The sequence below is a fragment of the Triturus cristatus genome, chromosome 7 (assembly GCF_964204655.1).
Source record: "Triturus cristatus chromosome 7, aTriCri1.1, whole genome shotgun sequence".
NCBI lineage: Eukaryota > Metazoa > Chordata > Amphibia > Caudata > Salamandridae > Triturus > Triturus cristatus.
In genome coordinates, this window is record NC_140590.1 from 434,441,953 (window position 1) to 434,463,892 (window position 21,940).

General features: G+C 45.5%; 1 protein-coding gene across 8 annotated transcripts in view; it reads left to right on the top strand.

The window, feature by feature from the left end:
* LOC146809887 (manganese-dependent ADP-ribose/CDP-alcohol diphosphatase-like) overlaps positions 1-21,940 on the top strand; it is a 286,591-nt gene that overhangs the window by 52,731 nt on the left and 211,920 nt on the right. For 2 of the 8 annotated variants that reach the window (XM_085616738.1, XM_085616742.1), the window contains exon 1: positions 5,406-5,771. The exons of 3 other annotated variants lie outside the window; for them this stretch is intronic. The gene's annotated coding sequence lies outside the window, so the exon portion shown is untranslated. Of the gene's footprint in view, positions 1-5,405; positions 5,772-9,991; positions 10,358-21,940 lie in introns of those variants that run through there. 3 more of the 8 variants (XM_085616745.1, XM_085616743.1, XM_085616740.1) reach the window with 3 other exon arrangements.

The window sequence follows — 21,940 nt, forward strand, 5'->3', positions numbered from 1 at the left end:
AAGAGCTGATCTTGAATTGGAAAATGCAGAATGCAATTTTTATGATGAAGTAAAAACTTCAGAGGAGAGTAGAAGAAAGATGGTAAAGACAACACAACCTAATCAGTGATATTATCTGATGTGATAGATAGTGTGATGGCTTGATTCGCCATCAGAGGGTGGCTTGATCCAGTGAGATTTTGAAAATCATAATACATGATTTATACACATAGAACATGAAAAGTTGAAATTATACATTGCACACGATAGATAGTGATACTTGAAACAGTGACAAGTGTAGTAGAAGCACCGTAAAAGTGTGCTTTAAAATGTGAGATGAAGAAAACATACGTAATGTTAATACATATAAAACAAAGTTGCACTAATGATACTTGTACTTATTAGTGGAGTTTATGCTAAATAAAGTGGCCTAGTGTTTTGATGCTTATTACTAATGTGCACCAGTTAGAAAAGTCGGTGCAAAAATGTGTAAACAATGAAGTATAAACTTGATATTTTACAGAATGATATTAGAGACATTATAGATTATGAAAACCTTTAAATAATATTAGGAATATGTTTTTTTGAAAAACATGCATTTATATGAATAATGCAAACATTTGTGGTAGTAGGATATTCCTAATGTTAGTCATTTCCGTATAATAATAATTTGTGAGATGTATACATCTCTATGTGAATTGATTTAATTTCATCATAATTAAGGTTGAGTTAAAAAGCTTATTTCATTTAACTGTGCAAAGCTAACTTAAAGGCCTTCTTTTTGAGGTGCCTTTTTCTCTGGTATTGACCTTTCCCCTGATGTAATACAATGGATCGTTCGTTGCAAAGAGTAATATAGCTTGCTTGTTCTGTACACTATGGACCCTTGACATGTTTCATTTATTTTTCAAATGTTCACAGCGAAATGCTCTTGTGGGAATAGAATTTTAGCCATGACCGTAAGCTGAAACTTTGTATTTCTTTTCTAGCAACGTTAGGCCTGTGTGGACTTGGAAAGTTGTGTTTCTCATGTCAAACATGGGAAACCAGCTCGATGTTTCAATCACCTTTGGTGACATATAGCTATGTGACGGTCTTTCGATGGAGGTGTGATTACTACGCCACTGGGACTTTACTAAAGAACTTATAAAAGAAGAAACCCTAAAGGAGGGGCAACGCACACATGCACTCAGATTGATGTACCACAGATTGACGCAACACACGGCTATCTCACTCTCAACGCATACAGCTCACAAATATTTTCTTTGCAATGTTTTTTGAAGCGCAATACATTGCATTGTAGATTTGAATGCTATGTGAGTTTCGAATTTTTACTAAGTTTGGACTGCCTAGTCTATACTATACGGACTGAACTTCTATGCCAAATTTTCTTATTTCATATTCTGATTATGCTAATGGATTCGCCCTTAGTGGACTCTAATAGAATCCTTTCCCTTAGAAGTTGAGCTGTTAGTCTACGAACTATCCTTCTGCCTATTGGCGGTTGGACTCTGTGGCTATTGTTGATTTGAATGCCTATTTAAATGCTTGGCACTGTTATTGAAATTGTTATATTTCTAACAGAGCTTCTTAAGCAATTGCTGATTATGAATTTTGCATCTCTAATACAATGACCAGTTTATACAAAATTTGTGTTAGCCTATTGTTGAGTCTTGTTGATTTATTGTTTATTCATGATTAATGGTTTAAATGTATTGTAGGAAGAATCTACAAGCCTTGACAGAACATCAGGTGGTGCTTCTCTTATTTTGTGTAGCGTCAGCAAAATTATTAGTTTGTATAATCCTTACTTGCCTCAACTTCTTCAGGAAGTTGGGACTTCCAGTTGCTGTTCTATATATTTACAATATGGTCTTGAGAGTGGTGTTTCCAAATTTGATTTCTAACTTGTGAGTTGGCTGTCAATTCATTATCGGACAGCTAAACAATGAGTTTAGTCATCCTAATTTCCACCCCTCCTATCGGTGGAGAAAGATTCATCAGAGGATCATTGCCACTGTGAAGTAGCAGCCCGTTCAGGTAAAAGCTGTGGGGCTGGTTTGGGTGGGATTTCAACAGCCGATGAGGGATAATTTCATTTTCCATTGTCGTCGTCTGTCGAAAAAACCCCAACCCATACCCACCGCTCTTAACTGCACGGGCCACTGCTGCCACTGTGGTGAATGAATTTGAATTGAAAGTTTAATCATAAAGGGCTCAGTACTGTTAGAGGAGTGATATGAGTTTAGATTAAGTAAGGAGAAAATATAATCTAAAATGTTGTTTGTTCGCTTCCGCTGGATTAAATCTGCAACCCTTTAACACTTTGCAACCTCATGATAGCACTGCGGTCTACGGTGCAAACTTGTAACCAGGGCCAGACTGGGAACTAAAATCGGCCCTGTCAAACTGCTTGGCCGGCCCCCCCTGGGGGACAGAGGGGGTGCGGCCGAGCTGTTTGAAACGGCCGGTTTCGGACAATTTTGTTACCGGGGGCCGATATTGCCAGCCCCCTGTAATAAAAACGGCCCCCCAAGGGCCCAAAACCGGCCCCCACCCTGGCGGACTACCGGGGAAACGCCCGGTGCCCGCTACGGCCAGTCCGGTCCTGCTTGTAACATCTGTGAGAGCTCAGGAATAGTGATGATGTCGGAGGCGACACTTGTTCATTTATTACGAACTGTATAAAAACATATTTGAGGTAAGCTGTATAAAGTGTATATGTATATATATATATATATTACCTACTGGCGGTCGCCAGTAGGTAGTTATAGTTAGGACCCCTTTTCCATAGGAAAACCTCAACATTCCATTTTGAATAACTTTGGCGCCGGTCGATGAATCCTCGCGAATTTCTCAAAATAGGTGGGGCGCTACGCTCCGCTCCTACCCTGAAAGTCTCGGGGGGATTCGTCAAGCGGGGGCTGAGATAAAAGGGGGGTCCCAAAACGCGTTTTTCCCATGCATTTTTCCATAGGACCTTTAGAACGAGCTACAGCCCGAACGGCTGAACAGAATTACTAGAAATTTGGCAGAGAGGTAGTCCCTAGGTCAAGGAAGTGCCTTTTGTAGGTTTGGTGTAAATCTGTTCAGTAGATTCTGAGAAAATAGCCTTTAAATCAATATATATATCTGAGCCCGCTTACGGTACGCTTACCGTACGCTTACCGTAAGCGTACGGTGGCGTGCGCGAGCGCGATTCTGATTGGCTCTTAGATCTTAGTAAACATTCGAATCGGCCGAAACCAAGAAGCGGCGGCCGCCATTTTGTCTCTCGCACTGAGTGTTGTTTATCAAACAAGATGGCCAAAAACATGTTACGGGGCTGTTTTGACAACTCCCTCCCACATAGTCATGTTGAGGGAGTCCCCAAACATCCCCTAAGAGCAAAAACGGTTTTATTTTTTTTTCGGCAATTTCGCCGAGTACGCTTACCGTACGCTTACCGTAAGCGTACGGTAAAAAAAAAAAAAAAAAAAAAACACTATCCACACTTACCCCACCCCCTGTGCTTTTGGTGGCCGTAGGCCACCAAATGTACAGGGCTTATTAATAGGTAAAAAAAACTAAATTTTGGCAACATGAAATTATAAAATCGAAATAAAAAAAACACTATCCACATTGACCCCACCCCCTGTGCTTTTGGTGGCCGAAGGCCACCAAATGTACAGGGCTTATTAAAGTTGATAAAAACCGTGCACGGAACGAACTGCGTTAAGTGGGCGCGCACGCCTCGAATGGCGTAAAGTAACTTAGCATTTAAAAAAACGTACAAATTCACTGAAAAAACCATAGGTTTCACACACGTTATAGTTAGGAATTAGCATTTAAAAAACCTTGCAAATTCACTGAAAAAACCATAGGTTTCACACATGTTATAGTTAGCGGAAATTTTACTGATAAAAAACCAGTGAAATTGCCCCGTTATAGTTAGTGCTGGCAACTATAACTCACGCGACCGCAATCTTCTGCTGATGACATATGTGTCTTTATGAAAAAAAAAAATTTTTTGTAATATATGTATAGCTAAAAATGTATGGAAGAAGACATGGGCAAATAAGTGTCTAAATACAGTATTAGCATCAGCAGAGGATTGCGGTCGCGTGAGTTATAGTTGCCAGCACTAACTATAACGGGGCAATTTCACTGGTTTTTTATCAGTAAAATTTCCGCTAACTATAACATGTGTGAAACCTATGGTTTTTTCAGTGAATATATATATATATGTGTGTGTATATATATATATATATATCTATATCTCATGGGCAGTTTCATTTGACTAGAGCTAAAAGTTGTTATGTCTTGACTGAGCAATTTGCAACACAATTCTGTCCTCCACACATTTATGGATTTTCCTCACTTGCACTTTAACCCACAATCTCCTGCCTAATATTAGACTTCCACAACAAATAGAAACCCATTTTCAAAGGTTACTACAAATTCTGCTCAAGAGGTTCAACTCAATACCAAACCCTTTGCAAATGTTCAGCTGTGGATTGCTGTACTCAACACTAAAGGTCAGAATTGTGCTCAGGTGGTCTAAATATCTTAAATTACTAGACTGTCATGCTGCAGGAAATGAAACCTCTACATATTTTAATGTCAGTGTGTAAAATATGATTCCTTCTTTGCCATGAAAATTATTTGTTCCATTCCTCACACAAATATGTTTATCTCGTAGACACTGTTTTGAAACCAACAGTATGTAATGTAAACTACTCTTTGATCTGAAAAGAGGTGCTTACAGAGACCCTAAAATGTAAACATATGAAAACCCAATGTAATCGACATTCCCCATGCCCATTCACAAAAGGGTTGTATGTGTTGTGTAGCGTTTTTCTAGCTGACCCATGTTCACTGGTGCAATTACTCGTACCTAAAAATGTGTAACCTCTGCACAGCAAAGTTGCTGGATTTAGCTACACTCTGCCCCTCCTCATCCATTTCGTAACTGTGTTGCTCTGCTAAGTAACATGTGTACACGTCTCTCAGCAATGACATTAGTAAACGAACTAGCTCGTAACAAAGCTGAGCTCATTGGCCCGTCCCTCTGTCCTTTACAATCTCCTTGTAGCACGGCACAAAAAATAGCACTCTAGGTTTATTACCTTTGTTAGTGCTACTAAATGTAACTTTTAAAATGAACTATGCAAAAAGTGATGACAGTCAATGACATACCATGCCGCAAAAAACGCAAATGTGTGCCGCAAAATATCCGTTTTAGTCATTACATTTTCTAATCCAAGCCGCAATGGCCTGGAGGAGTCTGATAAATAGTCCTAAATGCGCTAAAAAATATCACACATTTGGTATAAACTCTACAGGAGTAAGTCATCAAGACCTTGTCTTTAAAAGGTTACAAGTGTAGCTTAGTGACCTCATACGAGCCATGTCCTATATTGCCCTGTTAGGGTGCCTGCACTTCTGACCAGAAAAGGACACGCACTCCAGCAGCTTCCGTCATTGTGCACTCCGGGCGTTCCCTGGCTGAGTCATTCTGTGCTCCGATATGAGTGACTTTCGACTGCCTTGACAAATAATATCCCACGTGCTCCCCGCTGAAGACTCCCATAATCAAAGTACTTCCTCATGCTCTGTGGTCACCATGGAAATATTGCAATAGTTCGCGAGAGCTGTCCCCCGTGTCCATTACTGCTCCCACGTCATGTTTCCAATTGATCATGTGCGGATTCATCGCAGCACGAGAAGAGTCAAGCTCTGCACTTCCCGAAGCTGCGCGTGCTGCCCCGGCCGGTGACGCAGCAGTATATTTGTGATGTATCGTGCGGCAGGTATGCTTTTCAGTTTTTAAAGACGGGGAAGAGAGGGGCGTGCTGGGGGAAATTGCTTAAGGAGCGTCTTGATTTCTAAGAAGTGAGCTTAGGGAATTGTTGCTGCGTATGTGTGTTGTTTCTTTAAGATCACTTTGGGGTCCCATTTCACAGTCTGCAGACCCTCAAGGCACAGCGATCATAATAACGACAACAACATAACACGTATGGAGTGACTGTGCCCCCATCCAGCAGTTTCTTGGATTGTTAAATATATCGCTTGACATTTTTGGGCGTGGCATTGTTTATGAGAGATTGAAGAAGCTGTTGCAGCCCCCTCCACTCCCCTCCCATCGCGATGAGGTGGCACTTCTAACGTCTACATCTTTCGCTTGTATAAAGTGAAAGCTGAATGTGTTGATGAATGCACTGATTTGTTTGAAGCAGCGCCTAGTATCGCCTCATACAGACATCTGGATCAATACCCTCCACTTCTGAACACAATGCATGTGGCATGCTCACAGGAAGAATGAGTGAGCATCCAGTAGGAGCGCAGACGCTGAAGTCGGCAGGTGAATTGTTCGAAGCCGATAACTACAGCTGAGCGGTGTTAATGAGTATTTCTTTGAGGATAGATGACTTTTTGCGTGTGACTGGGTCATTGTGAGGGTCAGTGGTTGAGAGGATGCATGGATGAACGAGTGACTGAGTACTTACATAATTATTGGGTGTGTGGGCACGAGTAAATGGTTGAATAACTGAATGCACTGGTTAATGTTTGTGAATGCATGGATGGATGCTGACAGGGTATACCAATCTTATGGTCTGTACCTCAGATATTAGTTATGATAATGTTATATGATAATGTCATATGAATGACAGGTAGCAATATTATGGTAGTGCAAGAATTACTGCTGGGGATGGCTACCATCATGCCCACTATATATAGATAGATATAAAGAATTACCCTGTTATGTCATTGCGAACATTTCATCAGGGGTGGGCACCATCCAAGACTGCATATAGCACGTCAAGAATTAAAACCAGTAAAAGCAATACACTGCAATGGATAGCATATTGGTAAGAATGTCAACAATATTTCAAGGTTTACCACAGTTATTCTTATCAGTGGTTTAACTGAAATGAAACAGGTGTGTGTGTAAGGGGGAGTGGGGTTCTGAAAGGGGCGTGACCAAGGAAGCATACGTAGGAATCCTTTCCTAGATGTGTGATCTATGTAATTAAGGGCGTGGTACTCCATATGTGAGCACAAAGCTTGTACTTGACACAATAAGCCGCTTGACCAGTATCTGAGTGCTTCTATGAGTTTTCAGTTATTGGATACAAACATCTCACACTAAAACCAACACATCCCTAAAACAAACTGGATTTATTGTAATAGCCATTGCTTGTTAGCACCCGAAATGCATCGAGCTGAAAAAAATAGTTGTGATGAAATATAATAACCCATGGGTTTTACAAAGAAGGTTTGTGTATACATGAAGTAATTTAAAGAATAAATACATTTGGAAGGTTTTTTTCATATTCAGTGCCCTCATTGGAGTTTGAAATATTAAACCATGTTTTTCTGATGTGATTACTTCTCCCCATTGTGCCAAAAGGGAATTCAAGGAGCACCAGAAAAGTTAATTTCATCTCATAAAATTTGATTTTATTTTGAATTCAGCAGTTCTATATATAGAAACTATCAATCAGGAAACCAGCCTTCTTGAGGCTCCTGTGTTAAAAAATGTGTTTTCGGTTCAAGGACTGGCCTTTATAGTGCCATATGTCAAGCTTAGGTACAATTCCCAAGTCAGTAGGGCTCCCGGTTTTATGGTATTCATTTTTTAAACTTTCCAAGTATATCTGTATGTTTGTTTGCTAATTTCATCTGTCTTTATCTATATTTTGTGAAAAAATGGCATAGTATAATTTTCAGCTTGCTGTGATGCTACTGTTGCCCCGGCTGTGTGTAATTCACATATATTGCATATACGTAAATATGTGAAAATTACTTGAAATTAAAAATAATTTCGCAAAATGTAAACCAACACTTGGGTTATATGTTAGTACCAAATTTTGTGCTAAAAAAAAAGTCACAAGCACCGCAAACAGTAGCCACTTGCCTTCTGGTCATTCATGTTGTTCTTGTGTGCCTTCAAAAAATGTTCGCCACGAACATGTAATTACGTAACATGGTGTAATTGTATAAATTTTAGATATGTAGCGTAACAAGAATTAAATGGAATGACGTGAGATTACGCAGATATATCGGAAATTGTGCCTGGGTCTAATTGTTAGCAACTAATGCACACGTGTGCTGTTTGCTAGATGTTTAGTATTTTCTCAAATTAATTGGCTGTAAATATGCAAATGTGGTAAGACTTACATATTTCGATCTTGCTTAAGAACAGTTTTAGCTGTGCCACTGCTCATGTAATGAAGAAGAAAAAAAACATAGAGGGAAGCTTTGGGTCATCCCTCCTTCAGCCATTGCTTTGTTGGAAGTGTCAGTCACTTTTTGGATCAGCCAACACTACAGCCATAGGATGTTGAAAGTGCCATTTATCATGACCGATGATGAGCGTGAACCCTCAGCAGGGTCAAACTGGAACAGGAAATAGGCCCAGGCACCAAAATATAAGTGCCTCCCCCCATTAGCAAATCCAATAGCTCAAAAAGTCGCTACATTTGTAAATCTGGGTACTCTTGAATTTACACATTCATGCTGTAGATGTGTTTTGCAGGGTGTGGAAGACTACATGCATTTTTGCTTGCTGTAAGTAATGTTTGTGGTAATGTCAGGGACATCATCATTAAAAACCGTCCCACCAGCTGTACATTTGGCCTATAACCAGCCCACACACTGTCCTGTCAGGCCAGTTCTCAGGGCACTGCCAGATTTCACTACCAGTCCCATTCTGGAGTTGAGAGGCAAAGGAGCCCACCTCAGGCCTCATCACCTTTCCTCCATCGAGTTAATGTATGAGGCCTGTGAGGGCGGTGATACCAGAGACACCAGCATTGTCCCATGCATGGGCAGTTATCTTACTCCGCTTCAGCCTCCCTTGCATCATGGCCACCACACACAGAGGGTGATGGAAGCAGTGTCTGAAGGTGTGAGAAGAGTTCAGCAAGCAGTGGGGAGTGACTCTGAGCTTTGCAAGGCACATAGCCTATATTGCAAGGAGGTGGAGCTCCTGAAGCCCCCGGGAGATGCTCAATCTACTCTGCCTGTAGGGAGAACCAGTGAGCACTCATCACCCTGGTGAAGCAGGGTGGTAAGAAGAGTATCTGGGATGTTCTGGAGTGCCAACAGCCGACCAGGTTACACCCTTGTTACACTCTGCATGACAACCTACACATGCTCTGAGTGGAATGCTAGCAACCCTGGGAGCTGCTCAGGCTGGATGTTCTTTAATAGAGGCACTGATTCATCATACGTGGTCAGTCTAAAAATGGGGACAACAGCATACAGCAACCAGCCTGGACTGCCACTGGCTGGCGCTGCTGCTGTTTGTGCTGCTTTTAGTGGGGAGCCAGACTTGCAGGGCCTCTGAGGATAAGAGGCAGGCAGCTGCACTTTCGCAGCTAGGGTGTAGTTGTGTGGCATGGATGAAGTGTTGGAGAGGTACCACAAGCAGAGGTAGGGAGAGGTTCTGAGCCAAAGAAGGGCACAGAGGCAAGGCGAGAATGGCAGTGGGGACTGCTTCAGCAGCCGGCATAACTATATTACCTGTATCAAGAACTGTGGAAAACTGAAATAATTTCCGTTAGCATAAGCTGAAGCCATCTTGGTTGTGGCATCCATTTTGTTAGCTGTGTAATTGTTCCGTCTTCACTGTTGCTTGCTCTTCTATTCTGCTTGTGTCATCAGCTTTAGTTAACTCTTTCTGTGCTGAGCCAAAGCAGTGTACGTGCTGAGAAAAGGCCTGTAGCTGCTAAAATGCACCTTGTTAAAGATGTAACTGTCAACTATTTTCAGCTGTTGTAAACAGTTCTGTTCCCCCTTCCACTTTGCTGACTAAGTGATCACCCATCTGCCCATGTTTGTCGGTCACTATTTCTGTGTAGGCCTGTACCTTCTATTTGTATCTACATGCTTACTCTGCAACAAAGTGTGTATAAAAGCACCATGGTCTGTGTATTCAATGTACTACCTCCTGCAACACTTGAGGGTGCTGTATGGACGTGGTCCCGCTCATGAGTGATTAATAAACTTGTTATTTGAATTCCAGCTTCAAGTGCAAATCTCTATTTTGTTGGTCTATGGACCCGTGGAAGAGAAGGATGACCCCTGCACCGGTGTGCTCATTAAAAGGCACATTTCCACAGTTGGCACCCGACACGTGGGGCCTCATCGACTACGCGGCCGTCCGAAGGAGTGGTCTTGACTCAAGAGTGGAATATTACTGAGGATTACTTATGAGACATCCTGCATGAGGAGACCCATGTCTTTGCAGCCAAAGTGACTTTTCTGTTTTTTTCGATTTGATCCTCCGGGTGATGGCCATTCCCGACTGAGGTATCCTTTGGCTTAAAATTTGCAGTGACCATTAGGTCGACTAAGAGATCGGCAGGTGGAAGTTGGAGACTCTTGTTTGGTAAGGTCGCTGAACCGGCACTCTTGATTTGCTTGGCCAAGATTCTGGTTTTGTTTGTTTGATTTATTTTTTGCAAAAGATAAAGGCAGGTAATGTGGAGATTTTTTCTCTACTTTTGAATATTTTGGAAAAGTAATATTTTACAAAAATTTGGTAGCATGCCTGTTTCCAGCACACTCCATAGGTTGTGTTGCTGTCTTGGTGGTATCAAAATGGATTCAATATGTAGAACAGTGTTTGTTTAAAAGGAAAAGTCGACAAGATATGTTTGTGTATGAATGTGGGAGAAAGAAGTGCAAGAGAGAGTGAGGAAGGAAGAAGCTATAGTAGAAAAAGAACAGCGAAAAACAATATATATCAAAAGGCGTTGGAATTAAAAAATAAAGAGATGAAGGCAACAAAAGAAAAAGAGGAACAGGAACGTTGTTTAGAGGTAACTGGCCAGTACCCTGTTAGGCGCCCCATTTATCCCATACTTAATAAACCTCAGGATGACTCCATTTTGTTAGATCGACCTCCGCCCCCATATAAATTTCCCTCTGCCCCTGAGAATGATCTTTCTGAAGAAGTACATTTTTCCTCAAACGATAAAGACTTAGATAAGCAAGATGGGCGGCAGACTCGCTCTACTTTGACTACTGACGAAAAAGCCTCTATCAGATCCACTGCATGCAAAGAAACTTGTGGGACTACTTCTGCTCCAGACCTTGTAGCAATGGTTCAGCAGTGGGAGGATTTAGAGCAGTTATATTTTGCAGAGTAGTTCACTTGGGAGGTAATACTTGGTTTTAGAAAAGTTTCTAAAAACGTAAAGCCCGCTGATATCAATTCTGATTATAAACGATTAAATGATTGAACTTTTCTTTTTTCAAATATACCTGATCTAATTAGGTGAGTGGTTAAATTAAGACATGATACACTACGTTTAAAAGCGGAGCAAAAATCAGCTAGTAAATTAAAACTGCACAAACAGTTACGACGTCAGTACAAAAAGAAGAACTTTTGGGGACAGACTAGTGACACTGTGGTTACTGTAAAAACCAATGCATGAAACTGCGCCTCTGTATGTTCCTCCAAAGGGTGCGGGAACAAATGACGATAAAACTTCAGATGGTGCAAAGGGATATTTTGTTTATAGTTGGGTCTATACTTCTTGGAGTAGAGCAGATTTATGGCTCTGAAGGCTTCTTTGCCTGACCCGCGAAAAAATCTGTCTGCTCTCTATGAAGAAGTGGAAGGAGCCATTAGCTCCTGCACTATGACCTTGCCAGATATCAATATGTTTTTTGGACATATTTTGCCCCCTGATATGTGGAGAACAATTCGGAAAATAGATGATAATGTACCATATGGTGATACTTGGGTGCATTTAGAAGAAATAGATGCGGCTAGAGAGCCTGCACAGAAACCACAACAGGAGATATTAGATCTTCCCAAAGCTATTGTGACTAAGTTGAAAACTCTCATACCCCCTAGGAAAATAGATTGGACAATGTTAGCGTCTTGTAAACAGAAAGAGAATGAGTCAGTTTCTGATTTCTTTACACGATTTGAAGAGACATTCCATGACTTTAGTGGGCAGTCATTGACAGATGACACGGGTAAGCATTTGTTTTTCGACACATTTGTCACTAACATGTTGCCAGAAATAGCTAGTCGCCTCAAGGCCAGCGAGAGTTTGTGAACTAAGTCTTCCCCAGTCTCCCTTTTGACTATGGCCCAGTATTATGAGCGTCAGGAATTGGAAGCGAGAGGCAAGGAGGATAAGAAGGTTAAGGATTTAAAGACAAAAGTTATGTTGGCTCAAGTATATGGTCCACCATTTAGAGGTGGTGGAAGAGGTGGACGTGCAGTATATACATCTGGTGTACCCCCTTTCTCTCGATCAACTTTGTCTTCTGATCAGTGTGCTTATTGTAAAGAGATTGGACATTGACGTTCCGAGTGCCCCATTTTGCGAGGTCAGCAGTTTCAACGGGGTAGAGAACGTATGAGAGGATGCCCAGGGAATTCAGGAAATAGGGGAGGAATAGGAAATCGTACCAGATTTGAGGCAGTTGAACATGGACCAAATTATTCTAATACCTTTGATAGACGAAATCAATATCAAATGTCTGAATATTCGGCTGATGGTCTTGGGGATTCTGATTATGCATAGGAATGCCTAGGATGGGGTAAGGAACCGGTTGAGGTCCCAGTAGATCAGAAAGGTCCTTATGTTGATGCAAATGTCTTGGGCTCTACTGATCGTTTCTGGTTGATACAGGAGCTACTCGTAGTGCTCTGTCTAAAAAATTGGTTCCTCGGGCTTCCCTGTCTGGCGCAATGATAACATCAATGGGATTCGATGGGACACCTACATCTAGCCCACTGTCACAGCCACTTGCATTTAGTCTTGATAAATTCACTGCAGCATGTCCATTTTTGCTTTCCTCTAACACGCCGGATAACATTGTGGGTATCGATATGCTCAAATATTTTCGTTTTACAATACGTTGTTTCCCAGAAGGTGTGCGTGTTATCTTAAATGATAACTATCCAATGGTTGAGAGGTCTTATCTCATTAAAGAGGATATCGCTCTGGCATCTTTACCTAGTACTTTATAGGCTACATCAGATACCGATGTGGGACAAATGGTTATTGCACCAGTGCATATTCAAGTGAAGGAAGGTGCTTCATTGCCTCGATTGCCCCAATATAAAATATCTCGGGAAGGTGAAGAAGCATTGACGCACATTGTTCAGGATAGGATCAAGGTGGGGGTTGTGGAAGAAGTTCCTTATCAATCAATCAATCAAAGCATTTATATAGCGCACTACTCACCCGGAGGGTCTCAAGGCGCTGGGGATGGGGGGGTCCGCTACTGCTCGAACAGCCAGGTCTTGAGCTGCTTCCTGAAGGCGAGGTGGTCTTGGGTCAGGCGGAGGTGGGTCGGGAGGGAGTTCCAAGTCTTGGCGGCCAGGTAGGAGAAGGACCTTCCTCCTGTTGTGGCTCTTCGGATGCGGGGGACGGCGGCGAGGGCGTGGCTGGTCGATCGAAGCCAGCGGGTGGGAGTGTAGAAGTTGAGGCGGCTGTTGAGGTATCTTGGGCCTTGATTGTGTAGGGCTTTGTGAGTGTGGGTGAGGAGACGGAAGGTGATTCTCTTGTTGACCGAGAGCCAGTGCAGGTGTCCGGAGATGTGGCTGTGTCGGGGGATGTCGAAGATGAGTCTTGCTGAGGCGTTCTGGATCCGCTGGAGTCTCTTCTGGAGCTTGGCGGTGGTTCCGGCATAGAGGGCGTTGCCGTAGTCCAGTCGGCTGGTGACGAGGGCCTGGGTGACCGTCTTCCTGGTCTCGGCGGGGATCCACCGGAAGATCATGCGCAGGATATTGAAGCAAGACGAGGAGACGGCGTTGACTTGTCTGGTCATGGAGAGGGAGGAATCCAAGATGAAGCCCAGGTTGCGTGCGTGGTCTGTCGGTTTGGGTGCGCTGCCCAGGGCGGGGGGCCACCAGGAGTCGTCCCAGGCGGAGGGAGAGGAGCCCAGGATGAGAACTTCCGTCTTGTCTGTGTTCAGTTTCAGGCGGCTGGTCGTCATCCACTCGGCTACGTCTTTCGTCCCTTCGTGTAGGTTGGCTCTGGCGGTGGCGGGGTCGTTGGTGAGGGAGAGGATCAGCTGAGTGTCGTCGGCGTAGGAGATGATGTTGAGGTTGTGTTGGCGTGCGATGGCCGCAAGGGGGCTCATGTAGACATTGAAGAGGGTGGGGCTGAGCGAGGAGCCCTGAGGGATGCCGCAGATGACTTCGGTGGCTTCTGATCTGAACGGTGGAAGGCGGACTCTCTGTGTCCTTCCGGCGAGGAAGGAGATGATCCGCTCCAGTGCCTTTTCCTGGATTCCGACGTTGCTGAGGCGCTGCACTAGGGTGCGGTGGCAGACAGTGTCAAATGCCGCGGAGAGGTCCAGGAGGATGAGGGCCGCTGTTTCTCCGTTGTCGAGCAGGGCTCGGATGTCATCGATGGCAGCGATGAGGGCGGTCTCGGTCCTGTGGTTGGCCCGGAAGCCAGACTGCGAGAGGTCGAGGGATCCATTCGTCTCGAGGAAGGCGGCCAGCTGCTTGTTGACGTTCTTCTCGATGACTTATAACATTTGTAATAGCCTTATCCATCCTATTTTGAAAAGAGACACTGATTCTTACTAAAATTTACAGATTCATTATTGATTTACGAGAGGTTAACAAAATTGTGGTGCCCCAATACCCGGTAGTCTCTGACATTACGACACTTCATACTATGGTTCCTCCTACCGCCTCTACATTTAGTGTAATAGATTTGAAGAATGCATTCTTTTCAATACCTATTCACCCTAACAGCCGTTATTTGTTCGGCTTGACTTTGAATAATATATCATTCAGATTCTGTAGAGCTCCACAAGGGTATACAGAGAGTCCTAGCATTTATAGTCAGGCATTGAAAAAGCAGCTTGATTCTTTTCCTGTAACGAAAGGGGTGGCTCTTATTCAATATGTCGATGACATCTTGTTGGCTGCCGATACCCCTGAACAGCGTAAAGAAGGAACACTGTCATTATTATAATTTCTTGCCTCTCATTATCACAAAGTCCCTCGGAAGAAACTGCTATTTTGTAGACAGCAGGTTACCTATTTAGGTCACCTCCTGTCTAAGGAGGGACGTGCACTTACACCAGATCGCATTCAGACCATTTTAGATACTCCTGTGCCTCGTACTCAGAAGGACGTCCGTGCATTGATTGGCCTCACTTCCTTCTGTAGGCAGTGGATCCCTAGCTTTTCGTACATGATTAAACCCCTGTTGGTCCTTTTGACTAAAAACACTTCGATGCCTCGCCCATGGACTACTGAATGCTAGAATGTCTTTCAACAGCTACGTCAAGTTCTTTGTTCTGCACCAGTATTAGGAACTCCAGACTACACTAAGACTTTCACACTCTATGTACACGAGAGGGAAGGTTGTGCCCTCTCGGTTTTGACACAGACACACGGTGATAAACAACGTCATTGTGCATATTTTTCGGCTGTCCTTGATCCAGTTGCTCGCGCGCTACCTGGTTGTTTCCGAGCGGTGGCGGCAGCGGCTGTGTCCATACGTCAGAGTGAGGGAATAGTCTTGTCACATAGATAGTTTGTGTTAGTACCTCATTCAGTCGATGCCTTGCTAAGTCAAACAAAGACACAGCATCTGACTAGTGCCCGCTTGACAGGATATGAATTGACACTTTGGGCACCTCATATCACATTGAAAAGATGTTTGACTTTGAATCCTGCTACATTATTGCCACTTCCAACTACTCAGTCTCAGTCACAAGAGTTACATGACTGTATATCTCTTACTGAAGAACACACAAAGGGTCGTGTTGACCTACAACATACACCTCTTTCTAGTGTTGATGGAGAATTGTGGGTCGATGGATCTTGCCTGAGTTGCCTGATGGCACTACATCTGCTGCTTATGCAATTACAACACTTCAGACAGTAGTTGAGACAGCTCGTATCCTACAGAAGTCAGCTCAAGCAGCCGAGTTTATAGCACTGACAAGAGCATGTGAGCTTAGTACAGATTTGCTTGTTAACATTTACACTGATAGCCAATACGCCTTCGGCGTGGCGCATAACTTCAGGCAGCTTTGGAATGAAAGAGGCTTTCTCACTTCACATGGGACACAAATAGTGCATGGGGAATTAGTACATAATCTCCTTACTGCCTTGACCTATCCTAAGAAAGTGGCAATTGTTAAATATAGCGCACACAAGAAAGTGACCGATACAATAGGAGCAGGCAATGCCTTTGCAGATTACAGCTCGAGAGAACGCAATGCAGCGAAGTACCACATCTATGTATGTAGTTAAATCACAGGCTGAACGTTGGCATGATGCCAGGCAAGAGGTGCTGGACATGCAACAATCTGCCTCTGTTAATGAATTGGACCAATGGTCCAAGGAGGGAGCATTGGATGATGAGGGCTGTTAGAGGAATAAAGAAATGACAAAATGGAAGTCACCCACAGCCTATTTATACCCTATGATTCACATGGCACATGGGCCGGCACATGTTGGAGCATCCTCAATAGCAAAGCAATTTATGCAAGTTTGGGATCATCCAGATATTGTCGGTACGGCTAAGAAAATAGTCCAGTGTTGTCTGATCTGTCTCCAGTATAATCCTGGAAAGGGAACGCAAACTCCAATAGGAGGGTTTGCAATAACCACTGCACCTTTTGAGGTCCTGCAAATAGACTACATACAGTTTGAGTGTTGTAACAACCTAAAGTATGTCTTGGTAGTGGTTTGTGCCTTTAGTAAATGGGTGGAGGCATATGCTACGAAAGATAATACAGCTCTTACTACAGCAAAAGTGCTCCTAAAGGAGTTTTTTCCCCGATTCGCCATTTGTCGAGTTTTGTGGAGTGACAACGGACCCCATTTTATTGGGCAAGTTGTTGAGTATCTCATGAAAGGGTTGGGAATTAAGCAGAAGTTTCATGCTGCTTTTCACACTTAATCAGCAGGACTAGTGGAGCGTTACAACTCTACCCTGAAATTGAAATTGGCTAAAATACAGGCTTCCACATATTTGAAATGGCCTGATGCACTGCCTCTAGCATTGTTACCTATTAGATCTATACCACATACACGATCTGACCTCATACGGTATGAGGTGGTTTTTGGAAGGCCAATGAATATTTGGGTGATTCCTAAGCCACGCCCTATATGATGTACCCAATGTATTGATGAATGACTGTCTCAGTTGACTGACAGTTTGTCTTCTGTTCATCAACAGGTTCGGGAGACTCTTCCAGACAGGTCGCAAAGTGAGGGCCACTGCTTGCGCCCTGGTGACTACGTCGTGATTAAGTCTTTCCAGAGAACCAGCTCCCTAGCACCGAGGTGGCGAGGCCCCGAACAAGTGTTGCTGGCTACCAGGACTGCAGTTCGAGTGACGAACCGGAAAAACTGGGTCTATGCGACACACTGTCGAAAAGTGTTGCAAGACCTAATGAGCCCAGCTGTGTTGGCAGATCACCGCGATATCCTGGTGTTGGAAAACCACTCCCATACTAGAAGGGGTGGTGGTGGTCTTCCGGACACACTGTGGTAGCTTGGCTCGAGTGGTCAGGAATCAGGCTCCGTGCTAAGCATACAACATACCCAAACAATAACCATGCGTGCATCCGTTCCAAAAACGACTCTACACCGTAAAAATTATGAAAATAACTTTCTTTATCTGCTTTTTCTCTTAGTTGCTGATTGGATAAAATAAATAACAATCACAATATACAAACTTTTTAGAAAGTGCAGGTCACATAAATACTGGCTTAATGATTCAATAAATAGGGGTGATCATAAATACTGAAGGCATAAATAAAAGTGCAATACAGACAGGCAATTAAATATTCTGAGGCAATAAATACTGTAACCAATAAATATTGTGCATCAATAAATACTGTGGGCCAATAAATACAGTGGAACAATAAATAGGTTAAATACAATAAATACAGTGCCCCTAATAAATACTTAAAAGCTGACAGTGACACTCATGGATTCAGATCACTTTTGAATTCCTAAGGGCTGATTTGGCCCAGGCACAGCTTGTGGGGATGTGGAAGGCTTGAGGGTGTCTACTCCCTGGCTGGGACAAGGCTGAGGCCTAAACTGAGGTAGATAAAGGGGGAAAATACCAGAGACCTGGCTCTCTCTCCACACAACTTCTCTAGATTAGTCCCAGTTCACCCCTGGCACAGTCAGGTTGGTTCCAGCACCTCCCTAGCCCCTTAGAGCAGTCTCTCAGGTCTCCACAGGGCCTTAGGCGCCCTCTACTCCACTTACTGCCCTTTTTCTGATGCTCCGACGCCGCTGGAGTCGTGTCGACGCCGTGAGGCGGTTCCAGTTCGATGTCGGCGGCCTCGGCACAATGTCAGTTCTTTGACGATGCCGGTAGGCGGCTCCGGTCTCGATGTCAGCGGCCTCGGTTCGATCTCGACCTCCGATTCGATGGCGTCGGGCAGTCTTTACTCGATGTCGACCTCGGGCGGCTCCGGTCCGATGGCGACCTCGACTTCGATGACGTCGGCCGGCCTTTACTCGGTGTCGACTTCCGGCGGCTCCGAAGTGCGATCCTCACTCCCGACCTCCGGTGTCCCTCTCCTTAGGTTTCCGGCGACTCCGGAGTGCGACCTCCACTCCCGACCTCCGGCCCGATCCTCACAGGTTCCGGTGACTCCGGAGTGCGATCCTCACTCCCGACCTCCGTTGCACTTCACCTCGTTCTCCGACGACTCCGGAGGACGGACTTCACTCCTCCGATGACGCCGCTCACTCGACCTCGGGTGACTTCCTCCTCGACCTCTGGTATTCCTCACGACCTCTGACGGCGCCCCTCTCTCGACCTCTGGCGGCTCCGGGTACGACGTCTGCTTTTCCAGTCAGCGCCGCTTCTCCACCTCGGGCTCCAGGTCTTAGGCTACTCGACGTCGGACTTCAGGGAAACCAGCTTCCAGGTCAGGATCTTGCTGTTCTCTTGTTTCTAAGGCCTGTTCCTGCTGTCCAGGTCCTCAGGATGGTTTTTCTGACTTCTTCCCACACAGGGCTCTAGGCTGGGCTCCGTCAGTAGGGACTAGTATCAAGGGTGGGTTTATGGACCCCACTCCAGGCACAAGTTTCCACCCCTGCTGCTTCACTCCTTCCTCCTTCACGTTTGTGCTGCTCACTCTTCACCAGTCAGGTGCCAACTGCCAGCTCCAACTGCCAACTCTCTCTCTTAGCTTCCCAACATTCTAAACCGCCTCCAACTGTCACAGGGTTCTGGAATGTTCTGGAAGGTGCTGGTAGGTTCCAGTGGATGCTGGTGATGTCACAGGTGGCCACCATTTTGTGCTCCAGGCCCTCAGACAGAAGTTTCAGGGGTAGCTAAAATGGCTCCCCGAATCTGCAGCAACACGAAAAAGTCTGGTGGTTCCCAAAAAGGAAAAATTCAAACAGGGTTTGAGGCAAAAGTGGGACAAAATAAATAATGATGAGGAGGGACCACCCAAAGGGCTGACAGGTCTAACACGCGTCCCCCCCAGCTGAAAGTGGGGAGAGCTACCCAACCCCTTGGGAGTTCTCATCACTAAGGCGGAAATACCTTGAGAGACCGTCTGCATTGGCGTGGTCCACTCCAGGCCGATGTTCCACCTGAAAGTCCATTCCCTGTAGGGAAATAGACCACCTCAACAACTTGGGATTCTCCCCCTTCATTTGCATCAGCCAACGAAGGGGTCTGTGGTCGGTCTGAACTAGGAAGTGCGAGCCAAACAGGTATGGCCGCAACTTCTTCAGAGCCCATACCACTGCAAAGGCTTCACGCTCTATTGCACTCCACTTCTGTTCCCTGGGAAGTAGTCTCCGGGATAGGAAGACCACGGGTTGATCCAGACCCTCTTCGTTGAGTTGCGATAACACTGCCCCAATGCCATGTTCTGATGCATCTGTCTGGACAATGAACTCCTTGGAAAAGTCTGGGGCCCTTAAGACCGGGGCCTCGCACATGGCTTTCTTCAATCTCTCAAAGGCTTGCTGACAAGCCTCCGTCCAGACTACCCGTCGAGGTTGTTTCTTGGACGTGAGCTCCGTGAGGGGGGCTACGATGGTACCGTACCCCTTCACGAAGCGGCGGTAGTATCCCGTGAGGCCCAAAAATGCTCGGACCTCAGTCTGTGTCTTGGGGGGTTCCCAGGCCATGATGGCCTCGATCTTCGCCTGGAGGGGTTGCACCGCTCCCCTACCCACCAAGTGTCCAAGGTACACTACCGACCCCTGCCCGATCTGGCACTTGCTGGCCTTGATCGTCAATCCAGCTTGTCTCAGGGCCTGGAGAACAGCTTGCAGGTGACGCAAGTGATCCTCCCAGCTGTTACTGAAGACGGCTATGTCATCCAGATAAGCAGCAGAGAAACTCTCCATTCCGGTGAGGATCTGGTTTACCAGGCGCTGAAACGTGGCAGGTGCGTTCTTGAGCCCAAAGGGCATCACACAGAACTGGTAGTGGCCATTGGGCGTGGAGAAGGCTGACCTTTCCCTTGCTCCATCAGTCAAAGAGATCTGCCAGTACCCTGAAGTAAGGTCAAAGGTACTTAGATATTGGGCAGCTCCCAGCCGGTCAATCAATTCATCCGCCCTAGGGATCGGATGAGCATCAGTTTTGGTCACTGAATTCAGTCCCCGATAGTCCACACAGAACCTCAGTTCTGGTTGGGCACCCGGTGGTGCAGCTTTTGGTACTAACACCACCGGACTGGACCAGGGGCTGCTAGAAGGTTCGATCACTCCTAGCTCCAGCATCTTAGTGACTTCACTATGAATGCTGGCCTTCACCTTGTCTGACATCCGGTAGATCTTGGACTTCACAGGTGGGCTGTCTCCTGTGTCCACGTCATGGACGCACAGGTGAGTCCTACCCGGGACAAGGGAGAACAACGAGGAGTACTGCCCCAGGACCTGGCGACAGTCCTCCTGCTGTTCAGGAGTTAGAGATGGGGAGAGAATCACTCCCTCCACCGACCCATCCTTCTCTTGAGACGCAAACAGATCAGGGAGAGGCTCGCTTTCCACGTCCTCTCCTCCGTCAGTCACCATCATCAAGATGACTTCGGGCCTCTCGTGGTGGGGTTTGAGGCGGTTGGCATGCAGCACCCGCAGGGGCTGACGAGGGGTCTTCAGGTCCACCAAGTAGGTAGCCTTACCCTTCTTCTCCAACACCTCAAAGGGTCCTGACCAGCGCTCCTGGAGGGCACTAAGCTCTCCCGGTTCGATCACCCACACCTTCTGGCCAGGCTCCAACTCCACCGGGTGAGCATTGTGGTCATACCACGCCTTCATCACTGCTTGGCTGGCTTCCAAGTTGTCAGAAGCTTGCTTCCACAACTTAGCCATTTGGCTCCGGAAGGCCAGCATGTAGCTCACCACATCCTGGGGAAGCTTTCTGGGAGTTCTTTCCCATCCGTCTCTCACCAGGTTGAGAGGTCCACGTACAGGGTGCCCATACAGAAGCTCGAAGGGGCTGAAGCCCACTCCCTTCTGTGGCACTTCCCTGTAGGAAAAAAGTAAACAGGGTAGGAGGACGTCCCATTTCCTCCGCAGGCTTTCAGGCAGACTTCTGATCATGCCTTTCAAGGTTTTGTTAAACCTCTCCACCAGACCATTGGTCTGGGGGTGGTAAGGAGTGGTGAACCGGTATGTCACTCCACACTCCTTCCACATTGCCCGCATATACGCTGACATGAAGTTGGTCCCCCTGTCGGACACAACTTCCTTGGGAAAACCCACTCGGGTAAAGATTCCCATCAGGGCCCTTGCCACAACAGGTGCTGTTATGGTCCTCAGAGGTATTGCCTCTGGGTACCGTGTGGCATGATCCACCAGAACCAGGATAAACCTGTGACCAGCTGTAGTCGGTGGATCTAATGGACCCACAATGTCGATGCCCACCCTTTCAAAGGGGGTGCTAACGACAGGAAGTGGTTCCAGGGGAGCTTTCAGCTTCACCCCTGTTTTCCCACTGGCTTGGCAAGACACACATGTCCGGCAGTA